The 13,987-nt window shown below is 37.8% G+C and overlaps 1 long non-coding RNA gene across 1 annotated transcript in view; it reads right to left on the bottom strand.

Annotated features, from left to right (window-relative positions):
• LOC136844584 (uncharacterized) overlaps positions 1 to 13,987 on the bottom strand; it is a 303,347-nt gene that overhangs the window by 286,935 nt on the left and 2,425 nt on the right. Inside the window, exon 2 of the long non-coding RNA XR_010854928.1 lies at positions 4,743 to 4,755. This is a non-coding gene — a long non-coding RNA (uncharacterized lncRNA). The remainder of the gene's footprint in view (positions 1 to 4,742; positions 4,756 to 13,987) is intronic.

Genomic DNA, 13,987 nt, shown 5'->3' with positions numbered 1-13,987 from the left:
CCAACCAGATCATTTAAAATCTGGTTTGAACTTCCATACTCAAGGGTAGTGTGGTGGATCGCCCTACAGCAAATGGTAAGTGTGATTTTATTTACAAAAAGTAGAATGTTCAAAAAAAGATTTATATTGTTTAGAAGCACCTGAGGAGAAAAGTCATTTATTTTTTACTTCAGAATATGGTCATCTCGAGAAATGGGAGTGACATTTGTGTAATTAATAAAATCCTTACTGAATTAAAATGTTACATCATATGCACATTGCAATAAGTTTTTTATTGCATTATCAGCTGGTTATAGAGTCAGTTTTATCTGATTGACTTATGTACGTAGATGTAAATTACAATTTATTAACTACACTCTGATAGCTAACGTAAAATAGTATATGTATATATAAAAATATATTTGTATAAAAGAAAACTATGTAAATTTTCTCAATAAAAGTTAAAAAAAAAAAAAATGGTGTTTGGCCATCCCTTGGCACTTTATAAACCATATATACCTATGGCCTAGTTAGATATGACTCCTGCGCGAAAAATGCTTATTGTTTAGATGACAATAACATATAAAAGAATAACAGCCTATATATAGCTCTACAGATTTACATTTCAAGACTATTCCTTTCTCAGTTTTAAAATATTCCTCGAGTTATGAGCAAATCATACAAGGAAACCTTTGCTCTTTTTTTTTTATAAAGGGGGGGGTCAAAGTAATTATCCAACACACTGTCTATCGAAAGGTGTTATTCAACGCGCAAAAAGAAAATACTAAAAAATATTACTCATCGACTTTTGACAGACATACTGCCTGAAGCCGGTAGTGAACCGTCAATGGACTGATTAAGTTTCTTTTTTACACATAAAAAAAGTCCAGTACTAATAAGTAAAGACTATACGATAAAGTTTTATCTGGACGACACTTGAGGCTGGCAGACAATCGAGGAGACAGGGCTCTTATCACTATCCGACCAATTTACTTCTCGAACTTGTACTGAACAACAACAACAAGTCGAAACCTTTGCATCTACGTGTTCTCCAAGGGCGATTCTGATAAAAGAAAACGACTTTTGTAAGCTTATTATAACTTCATATTTTCTAAAGAAAACGACTTTTCTAAACCTATTATAACTCCATATTTTCTAAAGAAAACGACTTTTGTAAACCTATTATAACTCCATATTTTCTAAAGAAAACGACTTTTGTAAACCTATTATAACTCCACATTTTCTAAAGAAAAGGGCTTTTCTAAACCAATTATAACTCCACATTTTCCAAAGAAAACGACTTTTGTAAACCTATTGTAACTCCATATTTTCTAAATAAAACTTTTGTAAACCTTTTATAACTCCATATTTTCTAAAAACGACTTTTGTAAACCTTTTATAACTCCATATTTTCTAAAAAACGACTTTTGTAAACCTATAACTCCATATTTTCTAAAGAAAACGGCTTTTGTATACCTATTATAACTCCATATTTTCTAAAGAAAACGGCTTTTGTATACCTATTATAACTCCACATTTTCTAGAGAAAACGGCTTTTGTAAACCTATCATAACTCCATATTTTCTAAAGAAAACGGCTTTTGTAAACATATTAGAACTCCATATTTTCTACAGAAAACGACTTTTGTAAACATATTAGAACTCCATATTTTCTACAGAAAACGACTTTTGTAAACCTATCATAACTGCATATTTTCTAAAGAAAACGACTTTTGTCAACCTATTATAACGGCACATTTCCTAAAGAAAACACTTTTGTAAACCTATTACAACCGCATATTTTCTAAAGAAAACGACTTTTGTAAACCTATTATATATAACTCCATACTTCCTAAAGAAAACGACTTTTGTAAACATTATAACTCCATATTTTCTAACTAAATATGGGTACAGCTAATCGCATACAGTGATCACGATTTGCAATCACTTCGAAGTAAACTGCAACACCACACCACTTTTTGTTTGAATCAGACATCAACAGCTCGCAATTTCTGCATTATTATCTTCAAAGCTAGCACAGCATCTTCAAAGAAAAAACAAGTACAAAATGCGCCGAAGAATCGAGTTTCCTGTATGTCGTACAATCAAGGCCACCGAAAAAAGATCTATCTTTTGGTGGTCTCGGTATAATGCTGTATGAGCCACTGCCCATAAAACTTTAATCACGGCCAGGTGGTGGCCTATCCTATATCGTTGCCAGACCCACGATTACGGCTAACTTTAAATAAAATAAAAACTACTGAGGCTAGAGGGCTGCAACTTGGTATGTTTGATGATCAGAGGGTGGAAAATCAACATACCAATTTGCAGCCCTCTAGCCTCAGTAGTTTTTAAGATCTGAGGCCGGGCAGAAAAAGCGCGGTTTTCTTTTCAAAAAACTAAAAAATATTACACATTGTTACTAAAGAGCATTGTGTGTTTTTTGGAGACGAATGTTTTGTGAATGAAATAATACGTTCATGCATTACTTCGAAAAGTTAACTAAAACTATTATCGGGCCATACCAGAATTAGCAAATCACGGCTATCACAACAATGGATACTCTACTATGCATCTGGTTCAATATATTTTAAACCTTGCTTTGAAATGTCTGAACATTGAAGTATCTCTCAGCAGAGCATGAAATATATTCGAAAACGGAAAAGCAAACTCTTAAAATAGGGCAACCGTGTCTGTAAAGGCAAGTAAGCATTCACTTTATAACAAGCTACGTGGGATGCACACCATGAATGATTAGAAGAATTCTCAAGAGTTGTTTTTCGCCAATATGGCCGTCATATCGTGTGAGACAGGCTGTTCATTTATAATTTGAACAGAATTGAACTGAATATAGAATTTAGGCCAGAGGCCAAGCATAAGTTATATAGCTTTTACCATATACGATATTGGGAAGGTTGAAAAACCAGTGGTTGGGAAGCACACTTCTCGTGTGATCTACCCACTTTTACCAGATTCTTTGCCCCTTTCCAATGCACATTTTACTCGTACCTTGCTCCCCAGCCACTTTCGTGTAAGTTATATATCTCAGTACCAGTCACTGGGTGATTGAGCAGACGAAACATCAACGCAAAAAGAGTTCAGGACGATTAGGCCGTATTATTTTCGGCTGTGAACCTGTTAGGTCGTCACAACTTCAGGCCCTATGAAGTTTAGGCCGTCTGACATGGCGGAAGCTCCTTGGGACGCCGTGTTTAGTATTAGCCCCTTGGGGATCAAAGTATTATATACACCCACCTCGGCCGTTTGGATGTTCCGGCCGAAATGACAAGGACCCGTTGAAAAGATCACTTCTTGATACCTGACCCTTCGAGCAGTTCCTAAACCCGGTCGGAACGTCTCAGTTTTTCTGCTCTCAATTCGAAGTCGAAATGAAATTTGGATCCGAAACCAGACTGTGCTCACCAAGCATTAAGTCGCTATTAACTCCTTCACTTTAACAAAATAAGGATTTATATTTTGCTCAGATAAACATATTAAAATACAAAGTAAATCAACCATCTGCATTCAAATTACCAAGCTTAATTCTTGATATCATTACACACATCTATAATGAATTACAGCTGTTACTTATTACATATATTCAAAAGACATATCGACCACATAAAATACCTTTGAAATATGACATTTGCTTATCTTAATGCTAGTTTATAAAACCACACACATTACTGCAGTGCATACTAATAATAATAAACAAATATTTTAAACTACATAAACTCCAGTGAAAAAATGACCTCACATTTCTTATAATATTGGAACAAAGGTATTCACAACTTTCACAATATAGCTAAATATGTTGCTCAATGGCTGCCTTAAGTAGCATCTGGCACTCCACTGGCACTTTTTTCCATTGCACCAAACCACTACAGGGCCATTCCTTCTAAGTTTTCTATCACCCAAACTCATGGACCTCTTACAGTACCATTCTACACCTTGAAGTCTTCGCGTTTTTTAAATAACTCGCTCTACAGTCACATTCTGCATAAGAATGTAGGTTTACATTCCACACAATATCATTTTAAAATTTCATCTTTTATTTACTGTATTTACTCAACCTAACTCAAGACAAATGTTCACAAATTTTTTCGGTGTTTAGGGTGCCCAAGACAAATATTCACAAATTAAAGATGTACTTAGCCTAAATGTGCTCAGCAAGAATATTAAACTTGAAGAGCACAAAATTAAATGAGCTTTTTCATTACTAACTCCTTTTAAAATAACAGCAACATACACATTTATATTTTCTTCCAAATTAAAATTTGTAATGCTCATAAAAATTTTTACTTAAATATTCATTTTTGTCACAATGCTGCCTCATAATATTTTTCATTTGTAAAATCCGATTTTGTGCATATTAACTCATTCTATGTTTTACCTTTACGCGTGTAAATTACACTCCCTTGTCTATAACAAAAACAGCAGCGCATTATCATACTCTTCACAGAGACCTTCAAAACATTAACTTCCACTTTATCAAAATTAACTAACAAGAATAACACAAACAAATACTTCTCCATTCAAGATAAAACACTGTTAAACATTTACAAAGTCATTTTGAGTGATATGATACGATTTCACTTAACCATATTATCTCTAACTGCACTAATAAGGATTTTTTTTTACTATATCATAATGACTTTCTACTATATTAAATCACCTTACCTGGACATTTTACCTCCTCGCTGAAAAATTAAAATTTCTCTAGTGATCATTCCCTCCTCTCCGAAAGTCTGATGAGCCACTTACCTTTCAGGATGTTCTGTAAAAATTGAAAAGAAAAGCCTTACTGAAGGAGAAAAATTAAATCATTCACTCCAAAAACACACAAACTACTTTGAACAACTCTTCGCGTCAACAAGACATTTTACGCAACAGGCTAATAAATCTCATATGTTTATAAAATAACATTATTGTATTTACCAATACAAAAACTACAGAAAATATCTGATATATTTATCAATACAACGAGGCATATTTACCTAACCTACAATTAAAAGAAAACTACAATTATTTGCCAACTGGAAATTTGGGGCTTCGTGTTTTAATATCAGGCAGGTTTCCACTGGAGCCCTACACGAAGCTCCTGAGACTATGGAAGATGTTTCTTCTAGTTTACCTACATCCACAAGATTGCACCCTGGACGACCATTAAGGCAGCCACTAACGTTCAGTTATACTTGCCCAGTTGGCCTGTGCGATATAACTGAACGTTAGTGGGTTCAGTTTTGCCCGCACAGGCCGACTATGCAGGCATAACTGCGCAGGTATAACTGAGCGTTAAGGAGACAGCCAACCATCCAAAAGGTGGGCAGAAATCCAGTTTCGATGAAAGAGGCAAAGTTGCCTATGTCTTGAACTGGTATACCCAAACTTAAATAAACCTAACAGCTACTAATTTCCTTAAGAACACGGACCACAATCTGAAAGGTGGGCAGAAATCTAGTTTCGATGACAGAGACAGAGTTACCTAAGTTTCGAACTGGTATACCTAATCTTAAGTGGACCTGACAGCTACTGATCCCCTTAAGGAGACAAGCCACCATCCTAAAGGTGGGCAGAAATCCAGTTTCGATGACAGAGGAAAAGTTGCCTATGTCTCAAACTGGTATACCCAACCTTAAGTGGACCTGATAGACACTGATTTCCTTAAGGAGACAGTCCAACATCCAAAAGGTAGGCAGAAATCCAGTTTTGATGACAGAGGCAAAGTTGCCTATGCCTTAAACTGGCCTACCTATCCTTAAGTGGACCTAACAGCCACTGATTTCCTTAAGGAGACAGGCCACCATCCAAAAGGTGGGCAGAAATCCAGTTTCGATGAAAGAGGCAAAGTTGCCTATTTCTTGAAATGGCATACCCAACTTTAAGTGGACATGACAGCTACTGATTTCCTTAAGGAGACAGGCCACCATAAAAAAGGTGGGCAGAAATCCAGTTTCGATGACAGAGGCAAAGTTGCCTATGTCTCGAAATGGTATATCCAACCTTAAGTGGATCTAACAGCCACTGATTTCCTTTAGGAGACAGGCCACCATCCAAAAGGTGGTAAGAAAACCACTTTTGATGGCAGAGGCAAATTTGCCTATGTCTCGAACTGGTATACCTAAACTTAAGTGGACCTGACAGCTACTGATTTCCTTAAGGAGACTGGCCACCATCCAAAAGGTGGTAAGAAAACCACTTTTGATGGCAGAGGCAAATTTGCCTATGTCTCGAACTGGTATACCTAAACTTAAGTGGACCTGACAGCTATTGATTTCCTTAAGGAGACTGGCCACCATCCAAAAGGTGGGTAGAAATCCAGTTTCGATGACAGAGGAAAAGTTGCCTATGTCTTGAAATGGTATATCCAACCTTAAGTGGACCTGATAGTCACTGATTTCCTAAAGGACACACGCCACCATCCAAAAGGTGGGCAGAAATTTAGTTTCGATGAAAGAGGCAAAGTTGCCTATGTCCCGAAATGGTATACCCAACCTTAAGTGGACCTGATAGCTACTGATTTCCTTAAGGAGACAGGCCACAATCAAAAAGGTGGGCAGAAATCCAGTTTCGATGACAGAGGCAAAGTTACCTGTGTCTCGAACTGGTAAACCCAACCATATGTGGACCTAACAGCCACCGATTTCCTTAAGGAGACAGGCCACCGTCAAAAAGGTGGGCAGAAATCCAGTGTTGATGACAGAGGAAAAGTTGCCTAGGTTTCGAAATGGTGTACTCAACCCATAAGTGGACCTAACAGTCACCAATTCCCTTAAGGTGACAGGCCACCAACCAAAAGGTAGGTAAAAATCTAGTTTCGATGAAAGAGGCAAAGTTGCCTATGGCTCGAAATGGTATACCCAACCTTAAGTGGACCTGACAGCCACTGATTTCCTTAAGGATAGGCCACCATCCAAAAGGTAGGCAGAAATCCAGTGTCGTTGACAGAGGCAAAGTTGCCTAAGTCTCAAACTGGTATACCCAACCTTAAGTGGGCCTGATAGCTACTGATTTCCTTAAGGAGACAGGCCACCATCAAAAAGGTGGGCAGAAATCCAGTTTCGATGACAGAGGCAAAGTTGCCTATGTCTCGAACTAGTGTACCCAACCTTCAGTGGACCTGACAGCCACTGATTTCCTTAAGGTGACAAACCACCATAAAAAAGGTGGGCAGAAATCCAGTTTCAATGACAGAGGTGAAGTTGCCTGTCTCGAAATGGTATACCCAACCTTAAGTGGACCTGATAGTTACTGATTTCCTTAAGAAGACAGGCCACCATCCAAAAGGTGGGCAGAAATCCAGTTTCAATGACAGAGGCAAAGTTGCCTAGGTCTCGAACTGGTATACCCAACCTTAAGTGGACCTGACAGCTACTGATTTCCTTAAGGAGACAGGACACCATCCAAAAGGTGGGCAGAAATCCAGTTTCGATGAAAGAGGCAAAGTTGCCTAAGTCTCGAGCTGGTATACCCAACCTTAAGTGGACCTGATAGCCACTGATTTCCTTAAGAAGTCAGGCCACCATCCTAAATGTGGGCAGAAATCCAGTTTTGATGACAAAGGCAAAGTTGCCTATGTCTCGAAATGGTGTACCCAACCTTAAGTGGGCCCGATAGCCACTGATTTCCTTAAGAAAACAGGCCACCATCCAAAAGGTGGGCAGAAATCCAGTTTCGAATGGTATACCTAACCTTAAGTTGACCCCGCTGAGGTCGGCAGAAAGGGCCCACTGGCAGGGGCCAATGCTCTCCTTCCCTGCTGAGGCAGGCAGATGGGCTCCACCAGTTGGAGCAAACAGCTGGTTGGGGGAAGCCAGCTGTTGGTCCAACTGGTGTGTGAGGAGGGCAGTCATATGTTGACGATATTTTAGCTGTGCTGGTATTGATGTAAATGATTTACTCCGTAATTTGAATAACCAGGTACCATCCACTAAGTTTACTTGAGAATTAGAAAGAGACAATTGCCTCCCTTTCTTGGGTGTTTTAATACATAAAAACCATTCCAATGCAAATTCGGTGTCTATGGGAAACCACTGTATTGGCCTTAGTAGGTACCATTCTTACGTAAAGACACGAATGTTTTCCATTCACCTTTACGACAGCACTAAATGAAAGTTCACGTGCCTCTCTTTCTGAAACCATCCTCAACTTTTCCCTTATATCTTTCCGACGTCTTCTTTACCAATTCCCTTTTCCTCGGAGGTATACAAATAGTCTGAACAATTCGACTATTCTTTTACTTGGAAGCGCGCATCTGCAGATTTTTTTTCCATGCTTTGAAATATTCTCCATTTTTTCCACACATCGCCCGTTATGGGCACAACAACAATTTATGTGCAACAACATAATTTATGTGCAATAACATATGACTTCTGGATGCTTACATGAACAAATATATATAATCCTGTTGAAATACCTTTATTTGGTACCATTTTCCTACACTGGTATTGACGTATTCCTCGAAAACTGCTTTCATCAGATGTTAATGCACTGTTTCTCACATATGTACTAACGTTCTCGGTGCTGTCCACTTGCTCGATAAACTTTAACTTATCTTCATTTATTCACTCTGAACTTCCTCCTGTCATTCTAATCCCAGGACTGGAGGAGGAGGAGGAGGAGGAGACTGAAAACAGAGCGGGCAAAAGTACATATATTTAAACCAGTGTTTCTTCCTTTGCATATGCCGGCATACCAGTATCTCGTAGCTAATACTGCACCTGCATTGCATTGCATTGTACTCGTTTTAGTTTCTGCCTCCTAGTCTTTGAAACCATCAACTGTTTATCTGTCACTCTGTTCCTGATTCTTTTCCTGGTCATGATTCTGGCGAGACCTCATTCAATACGTGCATGTGTAAAAAATTTTGGGACTTTCAAGAATCCTGAGAAAATCAGGACATCTTGAGTAATGTATCCCTATAGCATTATAACCCGTTTTCTCTGTGGGGGACACAAGTATTTTTGTACAAGTGTTTTTGTGACAATTTTTTGCATGTTTTTTTACACTTTTTCGTTCACAGTGCCATCCAAGCGATGAACAAAATTGTCAATAAACCAATCTAATTTTTTTTTTTTTTAGCAAGGATGTATTTATTTAGACATAAAACCGCCCAATTTGTTAACTCAAACTCGATAATTCCTCGAAATTCGGCGGTCGGCGCCCCCTTAAGGAAAAGTCCGTTTAACTCGGGGCTTTTTTGGTCCCCTGCAATATGCCCAGATTACAGTCAGTTGTCGAAATGCAGCCAATTTCCATGCATAGTGATCAATTGCTTCCAATAGGCTGTATTTTTCTGTTTTAAGGAAAAGTCCGTTTGACCCCCAAAAACACCAAAGGCAGTAAGGCTTACTGTTCTTTTTTACCTCCCTCAGTATGGCCAGATTGCAATCAAGTTTCCAAATGTGGCCATTTTCCATGCATAGTGATCAATTGCTTGCTAACAAGCTGTATTTTTCTCAGATTTAATGAAAAGTCCGTTTGACCCCCAAAAACAACCAAAGGCTGCAATATACCCGGAATGCAATCAGTCGTCCAAATGTGGTCATTATCCTTGCACAGTGATCAATTGCTTGCCAATAGGCTGCATTTTTGTCAGTTTTAAGGAGAAGTCAATTTGAACCCCCAAAAACACCAAAGGCTATGTCTTACTATATATATATATTTTATATATATATATATATATATATATATATATATATATATATATTGTCTTTTACTGTAATAAAACAGTATAATATGAAAATAAAAAGCCCCATAAAACACTGTGTGAACGTTTCAACCATATACTTCGAGCACTTCCTTCTGTGCCCCTGTTCACTGGTAAAATATGGACAGATGATAGATACAAGTGTATATATACAAAACATATGTAGGTGTGGCAATAAGTCTCGTTGGCATGCAGGTGGCCACTGACCCAGGAAGGATGGAAATTAAGGTATTGCCTTGTGATTTTTGGCTTCGTTAGCTCCCGTCTGGCGATGCGTCTGGTGGTCGTATTTTCTGAAACACCTTCTTTTAGTGGCGGCCTTTAGGAAGATGAAGGCGACTAATAGGAGGATCCTAAAGGAAAACCTCCCAACTAGATCTCCAGTAATCGAACCCTCTTCAGAGTACCTGAAGCTCTGAGTAACTGCCAAAAGGGGATAAAACAGCTTAAGCAGTTGTAGTAGCAGAGATATTGCAAACCCAGTTTTGGAAATCTGTTACGACCAGACTGAACGAGTGCATGATTCTGACACCACAATACAAGGGAAACAATCGATCTTCTCCAAGAACACGCCAGTTTGCAGCTGCCGGATCCATCTGAACGGGCCAGGAAAGCTGTAATCTACAAGTATCCACTTTCCCTGCCATTGGAACTGATTCTTAGTGCGCCTCTATAGGCAGTAAAAATTGCATACTAGTTACAGTTAAAGATACCATACATCTGCTCAAGATCCTTAAGGCCGCCACTAACGTTCAGGTAGGCCCATAACTGCACAGGTCTGCCTGCACAATCGACCTGTGCAGGCACACCTGAGCGTTAATGTGAACAACCTGCACAGTTTTTTCTGCCTGCACGGGCGACCTAAGAAAATAGTTCTTCTCAATCGACATGCCTGCGTCGAAACGATATGCGCAGGCTCGCCTGAACGTTAGTGTGTTTACTACATAAAACACCCATGAATAATTATACTGGCACACACATCTTCACAACGCATATAAACAAACAAACAAGCAGACAGGATATCACACAAAACTTCCAAAACACTCCAGTCGTATTAACTTTCCTAAATTTGCATTCACCATTTTAGATACAAAGTCAGAAGGAAGCATAAAAGCCATGGAAGGCAACATAAACTATGAAATAATATAAAACATAACTGTAAAAAAAAAGGTAAGTAGATACATGATAAAATTCCCTCATCTGCTTCTCATTATTTTGAACAAAACAAACTCTCGCTAAAATAGCATCTTCATAACGAATCTATGTCATAAAATGTTTTTAAAACTTCGTAGACTTCTTTTAAGAAAACTGATATGTGAAAAAAAGCATAAAATCTTTTGAATAAAATCGCATGGGCTGCTTAGCAGACGGAAGGCTGACAATATCTTAGATTTTTACAAAATGTTGGAAAGTTAAAATCTGTGCCTCTTGACGAGCATAATACTTGCCCTCGTGATATGAGAGGTTTAAAATCATTTTCACTGCCTTACACCAAAACTTTTGTGTGAGTCCTTTGAGCAAGAACCACCAAACCACATTTCGCACCAACACATCTGCGGACAGAATTGTTTAAATATAAACATCTTCGCCTCTTTATCTGCATAATTTAATTTCCTCAACATCATGTTGAACTCGGCATAAAATTTACTTCTTGTCCGAATTATGTCGTCATCATAATTCAAACTGAACGTTATAACATACCGGTACCTCAAATACTTAAATGATTTTACATATTCAATATCATCAACACCGATTTTAAAAGGCTCATGTTAATATTAATGCACTTTGTCTTTACTGGATGGAAATTTAATTCTATATTAAAAGCTTCCTCATACGCGGCAACACATCACCATCAGCATATGCAATCATATTTGAACTTAAAATACCCAATCGGCAACCAACATTAATTTCAGAAATATTCCTTAGGAACGTATCAATATATAATCCAAAAACGAGACTTGACAAAATTCCTCCCTGCCGCACTCCGTTTCTTATTTCCCATTTAGGCTATTTGAGGCACTAGACCTATATTTCACATTAACCGCCTGATTACGTAAAGAACAAGTACAAAATGAGCCGAAGTTTCTTCGGTGTAATCGAGTTTTCTGTACAGCATATAATGTCGTATGAGCCGCGGCCCATGAAACTTTCAGCCAAGGCCAGGTGGTGGCATGGCCTATAGTGTTGCCAGACGCACGATCATGGCTAAAGTCAACTTTAAACAAAATAAAAACTACTCAGGCTAGAGGGCTGCAATTTGGTATGTTTGATGACTGGAGGGTGGATGATCAACAGACCAATTTGCAGCCCTCTAGCCTTGGTGGTTTTTAAGATCTGAGGGTGGACAAAAAAAGTGCGGACAGAATAAAGTGCGGACGGACAAAGTCGGCACAATAGTTTTCTTTTCAGAAAACTAAAATGGACTAAATTTACATAAACAGCCGGAACCCCATAGCCTATTACTTTTTCCATAAGGATATCGTGATTAACTTAATCAAATGCTTTACTAATATCAATAAAACAAGTATAAACATCCGAATTACCATTATTGTAGCGCAGGATTCTTTCTTTTAACAGTAAACAGGCAGAGCTAGTGGAATGGCCAACTCTAAAACCATATGCCGTCTGTCGCTCAGAGATGTTAACGGTTTTATTATATCTAAAATACAATACCCAAGTAATTTCATTAATACCTAAGAAGACATCACTGGTCGGTAATTATCTGAGCTCGATATGTCTAAAAACTTGTCTTTAATAATAGGAGTGATTACACCTCTCAACATACTCAAAGAAATGTAACAGTGAATGACAAAACTAAAAAATAACAGAGAGAAACTCATTGCAAACATCCGGACCAAATTCTAGGTGGTTCGAATTAATGTTATCGTATCCTATACCTGGATTAAGGTTATTAATAGGTGTCTTTATGTCTTGCATACTGCTATCGCTTTTATCCAAATGTGGCGGGCTGCACTTATCTGAAGCAAAATTTCTTGTTTTCAATAAATAATATATATTACGCAAGCATCCTTTAAAATGAATGAAACTATTGTAAATATGCCAATGACCTGACTGCATATTTTTTAATAGCAGTTTGCATTAGCATGTTATAACTGACAGCCTATATAATAGGAAACGTTTCTACAGATTTTAGTTATTTACTTAGGTTTGTTACGATTTACTAGAAGTACACATCCTCCTCATGCTACCAGTGTAACATACATAGTTCAGTTACGTCTTTTCCTTCATGAACTTTTCGTTAGTTGATAAAAGTTATTAAGCCGTAAAACAAAAAAGACATGACTGGCTCGATCTGAACTCTGAAAATTCCTTTCTAATCCGAATTCTGCATAGCCTACTGTACTTGTTATTGTCTTTCTTTCATGCTATCTCAATACTAACTTATATTGCTTTATCGTACGAAATCCAGTAGAAATCATGCCATGAGAATAAAACGGGTTATTAGACCTACAGTGCACTGGGAGGTGAGGGCACTGCTACAGTAGCTCTTTAAAATTCTGGAGGGAGAACATTAAAGAACAGGCTATTAACAAGGCTGAGTTGTATTTTATGGAACCAGGGTTTATCGATGTATAAAATATTGCAAAAAGATTTATTTGAAATGAAAAATAGTGTATAACCTATGTGCTTATCTATCCTGTATGAGCCTAATGAAGCTGAGTATTCATTTTTTTTCAGGGACGCTGTAGGAAGCACCTTTTTTCTAACCACTTTGGAAATACGTTTCTGCCATTTCTCACTTTCCGCAATTTATTGGCTACTAACCCAGAAAACCTTATAACCATCATCTGGCTGTGACTTTGAGTATCGGTCTACTATTTTGTTGACACTAATAGACATTGTGTGTGGGCAAGGCTGGTGTGAGGTAAAATCAGCATTGGCCTACATATAAGACCACATTCCCTCTTCTCTGTTACTAAATACAGCAAAAGCTGAAAAGTATTTGTCAATCCAAATATGGGAAATTTAAAAAATCTACTATTGGAGGCGCATTCAGATATATTTTTCTACGGCTTGCTGATTTTACCTCGAACCGGGTAAAAATAACGGAAGATAATAAATGATACGGAAAAGCTCAGTCTACCTGAAAATCGTACGCACTTTTCGATGAGCACTAACTTAGGCTATGAGAGGGTAGGATATGTCATTTAACGTTATGGTTTGTATATGGAAAGTACTGAATTTCGTCAATTAATCAACATTTTGGACAGAAATTCTAGGCCTAGTCCTATTATACGATGCTTTAAGACACTGTGGTCGCCGTTATTTCTCTCTCTCT

This window comes from Macrobrachium rosenbergii, chromosome 13, assembly GCF_040412425.1.
Source record: "Macrobrachium rosenbergii isolate ZJJX-2024 chromosome 13, ASM4041242v1, whole genome shotgun sequence".
Taxonomy (NCBI): Eukaryota; Metazoa; Arthropoda; class Malacostraca; order Decapoda; family Palaemonidae; genus Macrobrachium; species Macrobrachium rosenbergii.
This window is presented reverse-complemented; position numbering and strand designations above follow the sequence as displayed.